Below are 14337 nucleotides of genomic sequence, written 5' to 3' on the forward strand. Positions count from 1 at the left end.
GCTCGGATTGAGTTGGGCAGGTCATTCCACCGGGAGGGAACAGTTCATGAAAAAGTCTGTGAAAGTGATTTTGTGCCTCTTTGAGATGGTACAATGATGCGTCGTTCACTTGCACAACGCAAGCTTCTAGAGGGCACATAACTCTGAAGTAATGAATTTAGGTAAATGGGTGCAGAGCCAGTGGTGGTTTTGTAGGCAAACATTAATGTCTTGAATTCTATGCGAGCAGCTACTGGTAGGCAGTGCTAATTAATGAACAGAGGTGTGACATGCGTTCTTTTAGGCTCATTAAAGATTAATCTTGCAGCGGCATTTTGGATTAATTGTAGTGGTTTGATAGAAGTGGCTGGAAGATCTGCCAAGAGAGCATTGCAATAGTCCAGCCTGGACAGAATAAGAGCTTGAACAAGGAGTAGTGTTGCATGCTCTGAAAGAAAGGGCATGATCTTCGTACAATGACGCTGAACATAAATAAATACATAAAACAAGAAGTAAAACTCATCAACAAACACACAAAAGAAAAAATAGATGTGATGATCTTTCAAGAACAGCGATTCCCATATTTCTACTTAAACACTAATAGGCCTACCACTCAAACATAGCCAGGTATTATTTGCGTGTATTTATGTTTAAAAGCAACAAAATAAAGGAATTAAAATGAGATGTAACTACAGAATGACATATCAAGCAGGCTAATATCAACTACAGCTTTCTCTCTCTGTTTTTGTCTGTCTTCTCCCACATATCTGACCTCCACTTGCTTACCAGACAATCTTTAAACACTAAGATTTACTCTCATTATTTAGAGGCTCAAGGCAAGACCGAAGGCAGACTTTCAGTATCACTTTAACACACTCATGCACACAAAGTATAAATGCAATTGCCTCTCTGCTTTACCATCAAAGGTCACAGGGAAGGAGAAGAAGAAAGTGCCCAAGCCTATAAACAGGTGAAGAGGAATATGTTTGTGAACATGCAGTTTACTTGCCTAAATACAGAACCCCAATTACACCATGCAGCCAACTTGTGTTGAATAATGTGTTTATCCCATTACGACTTTGATGCATATTCAGTAGGAACACTAAATATGAGCGACGGCTTGACTCTATATCAGCACATTACAGCGTCTGCCTTTTATCACAGAATAATGTGATGTTTGATGAAATTGTGTCAAATAGATTACAAATGAATATGCTACGTGTCGCCTAGCACACATTCTGTTCAGTCTCTCCAGTTCCAGATGCCAGGGAAGCATTTCATTCGAATGACAAAAAACGCTGTCCACGCTGTGGGAAAACAAGCGATCATCAAGATTGTGCGTATGGTTCTGCACTGGCCCTTTAGGAAAGCTTATTGATCCTTATAGCTTTTAGTTTTGATTCCATAATCTGACTCGAACAGCGTTCCAAGACAGCTAATGTAACAGCCCAACAGCATTGAACATTTCTGCAAATTTCCATGAGCAAAATTGCCTATTGTCAACAGCGTAGCGTGACCAGCCGAAACCAATGTGAAATCTGTGTGAGGAAATCTTTCACCCTCATGTGAAATTCACAATCACTTGAATTCCTGTAGAAACGACTGGATGTCATCTGGGAAGATTCACTGAGCAATGGTTAATGTGATTGTACAGTTTTCAGAAACGGCTCAAGCTATCGTTGCAAATTCCTACTGTAGGTGACATTTTCAAATTAATTACAGAGACTTCTTCTGAACTAATGGCAGGTCCATCAACTGTGATATTGCTTTAATATGGACACACTGGCTTGGTATTCTGCATTTGCATTCAAGCATTCAGAACAAGCTTTGATCTAAATCGACTTACATTGCATGAATGCGTTCAAGATTCCTCATACTGTACGTTTTATTAATTCTTGCATTCCCAAGACAAACTGGCGCTATGCTCTGTTTCAGCAACAAGATTTCTTCTAGCACTGTGATGAGAGTTCATCTATAAGCTAAATATGTATTGTTGTATTGTTTTTCTAGATATTATGTGAAATGCAGTCACAATAAAGTTATTATAGCAATATAATAATCCGCTAATTTATCACTTTAGTTTTTGAGAATGCAGATGCTAAATGGTGCATCGGGTAACAAGGTACACGCAAAAATATTAATGTCTGTAATATTCCTTTTGTGATGCTCTCATTCATCCAGTACAACACCAAAGACACTAACAAGTATCCACCCACGCAGTGGCAAGCTCATCCAAACGCACCTTTAAAACTAACACGATTAAGTGTGGGCAGCTTTAGCGGGCTATTGACCCTGGCTGAACCAGGCAGAGCCCGCCAGTGGTGTGCAGCCTGGGAGACAAAGTGGGTCAGTGAGAGGGTGATGTAATGTTAAAGCAGAAGAGAGAGAGATAGAGAGGATTGAGAGGATTAAAGCAGTCTCCTTTCTCTCTGTCTCTTGTTCTATCACTCTCTTTCTCTTTCTGACTGGTGACAGCCTCTCTATGTAGTGTTTGCCTACATTTGCCTCTTCCTATGTATTTTCTACTTTCTGTCTCATTTTAACTGGTAGTCATTCATCAGATAAGTTGTTCAATAAATGAAGCAGAATCAAGTTGAATGCAGACAGTACATGATCGTGAGTAAAATACCGTAATGTTACAAATTCTAACTCCTTGATAATATTCGTAGACTTAGGAAATAATATGACTTTGGTGTTTTTAAGTTCATTTCTATGATGATGTGGTTATGAATTGTTCCATTTTAAGAGCTTTAATTTGGTTGACCGCAGGATATTAATATGTATTAATTGTAATAACTTAAACAAAAACTAAAATTCTGCCAGCATTAAAGAAGATATTTTAAAAATTTTTGGTAAGCAACATTTCTTAAAATATCTTCTTTTGTGTTTAAAACAGCAGAGCAAGTAAATGATGGCAGAATTTTCATTTTTGGTTGAACTATCCGTTTAAAAAAACATTTAAGACCCAACGAAAGCCCAAATGGTTGCATGTCAAATAAAAAGTGTCAATCCTGACATGGTAAGCACTCACTTAACAGCTTTTCAGCAAACTGGTTACAGGTCAAGGTTACATCACTTCAATAATACTCATGAGTTCCTTACCTGACAATGTTTTCTGAAGTACACAGAAGGAATCAGACATCAAACCCAATTGTCTTTGACAATGTTTAATTGTCTCACAGGTTCGTCATCTAACATGACACGCAGGAGTTATGTTTTATTTTATTTTATTTTTTTTTGCAAGATGTCATTTAAATGGAGCATTCATCCAGAGCAGTGTTTAACTGGAGAGGCAGAAACCTGCAATTTTCTGATAAGTTGTTTGGGTCTTTTTGCCAACTGAGACATAATGTTCCTTAGGCACTGATGAGTAGCTTTAATTAATCAGTGCTTTATTTGGCTGGCAGCACCATCTGCTTTCAGTGTCAGAGTTACCTGGCTTATCTGTCAACTCACAGTCTAAACACAAGTGTAGTGTGGCAGTGATTGTTTATGTTGTGTTATACTTCTCTATGTCCACTTCTAAAAAAGGCCATAGAAATTCTGGGTTGCTGTGTAAAATTGCTTTTAAACATATTATCAGCCCCCACAACCTTTGAGCTCTAAAGTGGAAATCTTCCCACTTTATATCCAGTTACATGACACTGTGTATGCTTGTATCATTGCATCACGATTTCTGATCAACATCAAATAAACATTTGTAACAATTCAGCTATTCTCATTTGGAAACAGCAATGCATAACTACAAACGGTTCACTCCATATAAAACCAGAAAGATCTCTATGGGAAAGAAATTTCTTTTCATCTTCATTCTGTTTCACGTAATAAGAGCAAGTGACTCTTTGAAGCCTTTCCAGGAGATAAACTGCTTATTTTAGACACTGAGAAAAGATCTCCCCATTATAACACTCAAACATGATTTGCTCCTGGATTTAGTTCTTATTAAACAAAGACTACGTCAAAGTAATTAGGACAGCAGTGGTCACACCATCAGGATTTAGAGCCATTTAAGACCTTGTCAGGCAGATCTCTTGGCACAAAGATGTGAACGCAGGCTCCTGTGTTCACCCGTTATAATGCCTTTGATGACACACCATCTTGGATCGTTATTAATATTTTTGGTTTAAACCATGATAGTGACAAATTCGTTAAGCTGTGAAGTAAATAGACGCTCTCTGAAGCTCTGAAGCTCTAAACACGATCAAATCTTACCTATTGAGATTTAATCAAGCATTTCCGTTATGATGTAATACATGCTGTAGTTTTACACAGACAAAGATAGACTTCTACTAATCCACACAGCAACTGTACATAACTTTTTGTTTTATCATTCGATATGGATTACAAAGACAGTCTGCCAAACATGTTAAAGCTGACGAGTGAATCATTTCACGGGAAACATTTTCTAAAGTGTCACTTGCAATTAGCAGCCAGCATTGCATAACATGCCATTCAGTGTGTCAAAGTGGGTGACACCAGACTTGTCAGAATCTTATCCAGCCCACAAGGCCGTTTGAGATTCGGTAAAAGAGTTTAGGAGCACTTATTAGCACCTTTTTAAACCGTTCCCCATGATAATGCCCTGCTGTAAACTTGTGATAAATCTTGGGACAAAAAAACTGTGACAAAAACTATATAATGAGCCAATAAACAAAGTAGTTTGGATTGGGATGTGGTTTAAATCAGTTGATTTAATTTTAGTTCAGTTAATTTTACTTAAACAATAAATAATATCACAATATGTTTGGGGTGTCAAATGCGAATAAAGTAACGTTACTGGAACTTTATCTTAAACAAAGTTGGAGTCTCTGGAACCACAAAACTTTGAAATGATCGTCACAACAGAACATAATAGCTAAGTTTGAGCGAGGAAACAAAATCACTCACTTTTATTTTCTGTTCTAGATCAAAAAGCGTGTTTTCTAAGGACACTGTGAGAATAAACTGTGGAATATAATACACTTAAATGAACTCAGATTCAGATTTGATCTGCTTGACGACTAGACAAACAACAATCTGCACAGAAAGCATGCACTAGGAGCAGATGAGGACGCCCATACTAGGTCAGATTTGGTAAATCTAGGACAGCCCAGACTCTCCCAGAGCCTCGCTGCTGGTGCTGTCATGTTTTAAACCATTTTTGTTTTCATCAGGAAATGCATGCAGCCCTAGCACAAAGCTACACACTCTCGTTGCTTTTCTATTATTCTCGGTCCTTCCCTTGTAAACTTCATTAGATGTCCAACTGTTTCCATAGTCCATCTTCCTATGACCTTGTTGTCTTGTTGTGTGTGTGTATATACACACTATACAAAAAAAATTCACTATACAAAGATATGAATAAAACAGATTATTGATGTACCCTTTACAAGAAGATACTAATCACACTCTTTTTGCTTCAAAACGTCATGTTTCGTTTTGTAATTAAATGTGAAATTCTGAGTGAAACTTGTTTGTACACCCAGTGTACAAAACCATCTATTCTCTTTGCTTTGGGATATCCCAACGGGTTTATTTCCTAGTTGTAAATCCAGGTATATATACTGCATTATAGATGAGCTGTGCTAATCAGTGAAGTTTGAAAACAGAAATCTGAAGCCTATAGCTTTCTTTTACTCATTATTCATAACAGTCTCCATCTGGGATAGTGGCAGTCTTGGCTGCAATCCTTGTCTGTCTATTGGAGTAGAATCTGGGACTCTGTTTGATTGAAGATATTGGGATACGTGGCCAAGGTGTAAATCCGTCCGGCAACCATGCACATTTTTAACATTTCTTTTAACACATTTCTTTTATTATTATTTTGGTGCCTTGTATTAATTAAGTTGGCATGACCCATAAGTTTGTCAAATTCCTGTGCTAAAATTATATTTCATTATACATAAAAATATTAGACACATGGATAAACAGTGCCCTTATAAGTACGAATTATAGCTGAAATGATAACTACAATAATTAATGTTGTGTTTATGGTAATTAAATGTGGTTTCATACAATTGTCTAAGTAGTTTCTCCTTCAAATATGTAGATGAGGTTTATCAGCACAGCAGTCTCTCCAGACGCACCCTGAACCTTACCTTGTGGCCCGGCAGCAGAGTTAGATTACTTACAGAAGGGGAGAGCTGTTAATATTTCACTCGCACTGTAAAGAGTGTGTGTGTGTGTGAATGGCCTGGAGTGTGAGACAGCACCTTCTGTTCAATATGAGGCCTCCAGTAAGCAGGCTTCTCTCACCAACACAGTTCTCACTCGACTACAGTGTGTAGAGGTTATATAATAACCAATCTGAACTTTTTGCTTAACTTTTTATGAGTTTTATGTTTTCTTGTTCACCGTCCTATAAGCTGGAGCTAGCTTTTCCTTTGTTATCTACCAGGAATATTAGCGGAATTAAGGGTGCCAAGGAAACTGCTGACCTTTTATATGAAACCATATGGAGAGATGAATCTCTTGACTATTTTAATATGAAAGCATATAAAAGTAAGCAATGCTTAATTAGTGAATGCTGTTATATTTGTAGTGCAATTGAATTCCTCTGTTGCTGCATGTTTGTTTTTTTGTTATCAAAAGATAATCCCTTGTAACCTAAATGCATGTAAAACTATGTTTTCTTGTTTATTTTTCAAAGGAAATAAGTAAATTATAACCCACCAAAAAAAGAAAAATAGTTTCCAGAATGGCCTGGTTAATTAAATCTCTCAATGTTTATAGATGTACAGGATTATTGTTGTTCTTTTCACACACACTACTATTCAGAAGATTGAAGTTTGTAAAATTTGTTATACTGTTTAATTGTTTCATTCATTTTTAAATCTCTTATTTGGGCAAGAACATAATACACTGATCAAAAGTGATTGTAAAGACGTTTACATAGTTTTAAATAAATGCTGTTCTTTTGAACTTTTACCAAATAATCCTTAAAAAAAGTTCCATGGTTTCCACAAAAATCTGAAGCAGCCTAACTGTTTTCAACTCTGATAATAAGAAATATAACTTGAGTGTCAAATTAGCATATTAGAATGATTTCTGAAGGATTATGTGAAGACTGGTGTAAATTGAAACTGAAAATTCAGCTTTGCATTACAGGAATAAATTACATTTTAAAAATATATTCAAATAGAAAATAATTAATTTAACTGATAATAATATTTCACAGTATTACTGTATTGCTATATTTTCTGTATCAGATAAATACAGCATTGTTGAGCATACAAGACTTCAAAAACATAAAATCAAAATCTTACTGTCCACAAACTTTTGTATTGTAATATGTTTCATTTTTATTTTATAACTGTTTTTCTTAAGCATGTATTAAACATGATATATGCAGTATAAACATTGTTATGCATGATATATTTATACCCATAATGGAAATTTTTTTTATTTCTTATTTGTTAGCTGCACACCAAGACATACACCATCTCAAAGAGGTCTATAATTCTAGAAAGATATGCTTTAACATTCACTTAATTTCAGTGGCAGTTACTCGGCTGATGCCCTGCAAAAAAAAAAAAAAAAAAAAAACACAGAAAAATCTGCCAAAATCTAACTTCTTTCTCATGGGACCGCTATAAGCTTTGAAAACAAAGAAGGAAAAAAAATCTTACAGCTTATTAATTAAATTATTCATGCTTAAATTTGAATCGCGGTCCACGGTTGGAACCACATGCCGTATTTACAGCATCTACCAGCATGTCAGCCGGCCTTGACCCCTTGGTTTGTCTAAACAGGGTTTATCCTCAACATCAGCCAATAACACAGCCGTTTCACTGGCCCAACCATCAATGTCTGTCTTTTAAATCCCCTAACACATGCTCAACTACAAAAAAACCTGCTCTCATTTCCTGCAGCAATCTCTTTATAAACTTTCTCTGTGTGAGACGAGAGGGACTAAAGCCATTGACTGGAGAGCAGAGAATTGGAAATTAAAAGCATTAAATCACAATTTGTTGTTTGTGGTGACACATCCTTCATGGGCCAGTGGGCCACAGTGGCAGCGGTAGAGAGGTCAACCACTGGCTCTGAGTGATGTGCTTCATCAAGAGGTGCTCTGGTACTGGATATTTAGGCTCTCCGTTAAACCCCTCCACATGACGTGATGGGTTTACCTGCTCATTTGTTACTGTTTTGTGCCAAACTGGGATTGACAGGCTATGAAGTTTTTTTTTAACGCAGGCTAAGAAGAATGCATTGCATTCAGTGAAAAATGTAAAACGTGTGTGTTTATTTATATATTCAGTTTTAATGCTTACCCTGTTATCATAGCAACATGTCAATGCAAAATTATGTTTGTCTGCAACAAAAGTTCCTGCAATTAATATATTCTACCTAAATTCACGGAAAGTGAAAGCACAGAAATGTACTGTATAATGTTACAAAAGATTTATATTTAAAATAAATATATATTTATTTCTTTATACTTATCAAAGAATCCTGAAAAAAAAACGGAGAAATAATAATAAATAATTAAGCTGCACAATTTTTTTCAACACTGATAATAAAAATAATAATAATAAGAAGAAATTTTTATTTTTCGCAGCAAATCAGCATAGAATGACTTCAGAAAGACCATATAATACAAAGACTGGAACAATGGCTGCTGGAAATACAGCTTTGCCCCACAGGACTAAATTACATTTTAAAATACATTCATATAGAAAGCAATTATTTTAAATTGTAATATTTTACAATAGAAGATTGTGAAGATAGCTATACCTTTATTAGTGTCCACCCCAGTGCTAGTTGCAGTTAGATTGTCTGCCACTTACTCGATTCTATCAGAGTTGGCTGACTGTAAATGTTTAATTTGTTCATCAGCTAAAAAAATAATAATTATAATAATTATAAGTTTTCAATGTGTCATTTTGGTTATACAGAAGTTACATTTTCTCATAGTATTACAATGCTTATTAAATATGCCTATGTACTGTAGCCAGTATGCAGAGGTACTATAGGCAGTATGAAGCAAGACTAGAAACATTTTCTGTTTTATTTATTTTTTTATTCATTTATTTATTGTTCTTGTACAAATGTTACAAGAAAAAATGTTTCAGGCATATTCTTTGAAACAAAAGATATCTATTTCTGTCTTAGTTCTTTGCCCCTGTCTGTCTGCCCTTTAAAGTATTTACTCAGAAAACTCTAGCAGGGAGATTTCAAGTTTGGATGCTCTTGCCAAAGGAAACAGTCACAGTAAGCAAATTAAATTACTTTGTGTTTATTTTATCATAATTCACAATTCAATGCACCAGTGACCAATTCACACCGTTTACTCCTCAGTCCCTTTGGTTCTCTGTCAATTCACAGAGAATCCAGTGACTTTAATGCACAAGTGCAAAACCAACCTTTCACTATTACCATTATCTGCTCTTCTAAGAGCTCAAATGAAGAATTATATCCCACCAGCACAAACCCCTTTAATTTGAACCCTTTATTAGCTTTAATTCCTTTTAAAATGAACTCCCAACCTGACTGAGAAGAAGGCAATTAACACGCACAGCCCAGTGAATGGCAGAATGGGAGATGTGCCATTTTAGCTGATGTACTCATTCTCTCCCAGCGGTGTAGACTGTTTGTGCTGCTCGTACGTCCCAGGTGGGCACCCGAGAGGCATGCTCTTGGCACAGCACCAGATTGCCAGTTATCTGTTTAAACAATTAAGCAGATATTTCAGGAACAAGGAACCACCATCATCCCTCCAATTGACTCCACGGTGGCTCATGGGACACCATGGCAACAGTCCATTTTAGTCTTAATAATAATAATAATAATGTTGCAGTTGATGTGGTAAAGTGGTCAGTCTGCATAAAAGGTCAGTTTGCTGTTTTTATTTTAGTCTTTTACTGGTGGATACACTCTCAGAAAAATTTACAAAGCTGTCACTGGAAGTGCAGACCCTTGATAAACAGACAGATAGACATCAACAGATTACTTAGAGAAGCTTGTCTTTCATTGAATTTCCCTTTAAACAGTCCCATAGGAAACTTTTTTTTTTTTTTGCAATAAAACCAATAATAGACAATAATAATGAACTTGCTGTTTATTAGCATATAAAAGTCCTTATATACATTTTCTTATTTTTTAATTTATAAAGGTCCAATGACAGCTTTCATTACATCAATTTTAATAATTCACAGTACATGGTTTCATACTTGTAATGATTTAATCCACTGAAGGTGAGTGTAGTGAGAACCCAAATGGAGCTTATTTACAGATGTGATCCAAACAAGATACAAAGACTTGATTTGAACAGGATTGACTTGACTTGAACAGACTCGACTCACTGACAGCAGGTACATACGTCAATACATGACAAGGAACAAAGGCAATGACAAGGCTACTTATAGCAAACAAAGAGGGTCACATGACATGAATAAACCAATGGGAAACAAAGCACATGACCTGGACAACCAATCAGAACATGACACAATGAGCAGAAAAACCAATAGTCTGAAGGCAAGAGGGCAAGGGAAACATGACACTAACAACATAAAACGATTACTAAATAAAAGACATGAAAACATGAACATGAAACACACACAAAAAAAAAACCCACATTGAATAAAGGGCGGCTCCAGACGGCCAAACAAACACAAACAAAACCCAACAAGTCCAGAAGGTTGGTAGATCGAAGGCAGAACAGGGGGAGGGATGGAGGGCCAGGCCCGTGAGGGGGTACAGGATCTGGAGCACAGGGCAATGGCAGAACTGGGACAAGGAGCCAATGCGGGCCTGGACTATGAATAAGATCCAAAGGAGCACAGAGCCATGACGGTGCAAGCAGAGCGGGGGGCCATGGCGGTGCAGGCAGAGCGGGACGGCCAAGGGGTACTGGCAGAGTAGGAAGCCAAGGTGGAGCAGGGACATGGACGGACAACTTGGGTGTGACAAAGCAGGCAGAGAGTTCTTGAGTGGCCGCAGTGACTATGCAGACAGTGAGTTCATGAATGGCCTCCATGGCCGTGACAGGACAGGCAGTGAGTTAATAAACGCACTCCTTGGCTGTGGCCAGACAGACAGCAAGTTCAAGAATGGCCTCCTTGGCCATTGCAAAACAGAAAGCGAGTCAATGAACGGCCTCCATGGCTGTGGCAGGACAGACAGTGAGTTCATGTGTAGCCCTCTTTTGACCGTGACAGGATAGGTGAGTTCATGAATGGCCTCTGTGGCCATGGCAGGACAGGCAAAGAGTTCAAAACAGGCCCCTTGTCTGCAACATGGCAGAGAGAGTGTTCAAATGTGGGTGCCACCACCTCAGGAGGTTCTCAGGAGGAATCAGGCATGGTGGCCATCTTGGCCGGGGAATCAGGCAAGGGGGCCGTCTTGGCCGGGGAATCAGGTACGGGGGCCGTCTTGGCCGGGGAATCATGTACGGCGGCCGTCTTGCGATGAGGCTCAGGTGTGGCAGGCATTTTGTGTTTAAACTCTTGACTGGCGGCCATCTTAGCTGAAGGCCCTGGCTTGGCAGGCATGACCCAAGCAGACTCTGGCTTGGCAGAGGTGACTTGAAAAAGACTTGGCGTAGCAGGCATGATGTGAGCAAGCCTTTGTTTGGAAGACATGATGTGAGCAGGCCCTGGGGTACCAGACATGAGGTTAGCAGACTCTGGATTGGCAAACATGAAGTGATCAGGTTTTAACTTGTTGGACATGACATGAGTAAACTCTGGCTTAACTGGCATGATGTGAGCAGGTCCTGGAGAAGCAGACATGACATTAGCAGTCTTCGGTGTAGCAGATATGATATGAGTAGATTGTGGTTTGGCAGGCATGACGTGAGCTGATCTTGGCTTGTCAGGCATGAAGTGAGCAGGCTTTGGGGAAGTGTCATGTCCCCCTCCATGACACCCACAATAAAGGCAGATCCATTCAACAGTAATTCAAGTCAATATACTGCTCTGGTGACCAATGATTATTTCCCCCAGGTAACTGAGAACGAATGGGTTCATTTAAACCCACTTGAAAAAAATGTTCTTAAGGGCCACATCATTAAAAGCCACCAAATGGCACAATCTACAAAAGTCCTGAGCATAATCCTCAATAGTGAAAGAAGTGAAAGTGACAGTGACGTGACATTCAGCCAAGTATGGTGACCCATACTCAGAATTCGTGTTCTGCATTTAACCCATCCGAAGTGCACACACACACACAGAGCAGTGAACACACACACACACTGTGAACACACACCCAGAGCAGTGGGCAGCCATTTATGCTGCGGCGCCCGGGGAGCAGTTTGGGGTTCGATGCCTTGCCCAAGGGCACCTAAGTCGTGGTATTGAAGGTGGAGAGAGAACTGTACATGCACTCCCCCCACCCACAATTCCTGCCGGACCGAGACTCGAACTCACAACCCTTCGATTCTCTCTAACCATTAGGCCACGACTTCACCCAAACGGGATTACCTTGATAAAGGCGGAGGAAACAAACAACTGCTGAGTTCACTTTAAGGGTTGTGTATTCTGTAATAATTTAGTCCACTGAAGGAAAGTGACAAGACAAGAGGGCAAGGGAAGCATGACACTAACATCATAAAACAATTACAAAATAAAAGACATGAAAACATGAGCAGGAAACATAAACAAAACCCAAACCCCACATTACAATACTGAATGTTAACAATTTGTATATTATTATAACACTATTGTATATATAAATATAATATTTTTTTTATGCGCGCACACACACACACACACACACACACACACCTTTGTTTTTATGAAAAGTGGGGACATACCATAGGCGTAATGGTTTTTATACTGTACAAACTTAATATTCTATGGCTCTACACCAACCCTACACCTAACCCCTAACCCTCACAGGAAACTTTGTGCATTTTTACTTTCTCAAAAAATAAAAATAAATAAATAAATAAAAACACACTCATTCTGTATGATTTATAAAGGTTTTGAAAAATGTATATACAGGTGCTGCTCATAGAATTAGAATATCATCAAAAAAGTTTTATTTCACTAATTACATTCAAAAAGTGAAACTTGTATATTATATTCATTCATTACACACATACTGATATATTTCAAATGTTTCTTTTTATTTTGATGTTTATAACTGACAATTAAGGAAAATCTCAAATTCATTATCATGCTATTTTTGTATTAGTAATTAAACTATGCTTTAACGGTTGTTATATATATATTATATTGTTTTAGTTGTAATTTTAGTAAATTGGATTTATTAAATTTGTCATTCTTCGATGTGATGTCGAAGGGACCAACTGAATGGGAATAATGTTGGACACACATGTTCATGCCTCAATCACAGGCATCTCTTAATACACAAAACATGAACATGTGACAAAATGTACATAGATTCCTTAAACCACAATAACCCTAATAACTGTCGTGGATGGAGTACAGGACTGCAAGTATTGGCCACCCTTGTATATTAAGCATTTCATTTTTAAAATGACTCTCAGCGAATGAGCTATATCTGTTACAGATACAGCAACAGATGTAAGAGTAATGAGCAGCAGCGAGGTTAATACGACTGTGAAACTGTATAATAGGCTTAAAGAGGCGTGGGAGGGTTTCTTCTTGTTTTTACTATTTTGGTATGTGTTATAAAATCCCTGTTTCCTGACTATGAGGATGAAAGTCTGAGGATCATCTGTGAGAAGTCTGAGATTCTTGTGTCAATACAATCTTCAACAATAGTGGTAATGTACCTAAACAGGTCTCGGTTTGAGATCTGCAATGTGTGTTTTTGTCTTTAAGTGTGTCAAAACACAGAGAACAATCTGTTAATTTACTTGAAAAGTTTTGAATCATGGTTATAACACTCAAAAGTAAGATCAGGGCCCCAGGCAACAATCATTGTAAGTGACTTGTAAATGTAGAATTCCATTAATTATTTGGAAACCCAAATAAAATGACTTGCCTTTTCTGTTCCCAAGAGCCAACAAAGCATTTATTACAAAGGAAAACAGATGATTTTAAATAGTCTTTCATCATTGGATCACATTCTTTTGGACTGTTTTTAGTGCAGCACACAAAGCTATGGTCACAGTAAATTTATGTTGATATATGAGGGATTGTTTTATTGCAGATTTATTCACAGCAGACATATTTTTCCAGACTGGGCAATGTGTAGCTGTCATATTTACTTTCAGTCATGTATTTCCTGTTTGCAAAATCCGGTAATGCTTTTATGAATAAAGTATGCAATCTTATGCCTTTATTGACATTTTAAAATATTTGTTTTGTTTCATTTGTAAATACAGAGAGCTTCTGCTACTGTACCAATAAAATTTTTGTGGTGTGGAAAAAAAGTATGTGGCCTGTAGGGTTTGTAACAAAATATGTCTCCATGTTATTTTTTCCATTTAATTATCAATTTAAAATG

The sequence above is a fragment of the Carassius auratus genome, chromosome 1 (genome assembly GCF_003368295.1).
Source record: "Carassius auratus strain Wakin chromosome 1, ASM336829v1, whole genome shotgun sequence".
NCBI lineage: Eukaryota > Metazoa > Chordata > Actinopteri > Cypriniformes > Cyprinidae > Carassius > Carassius auratus.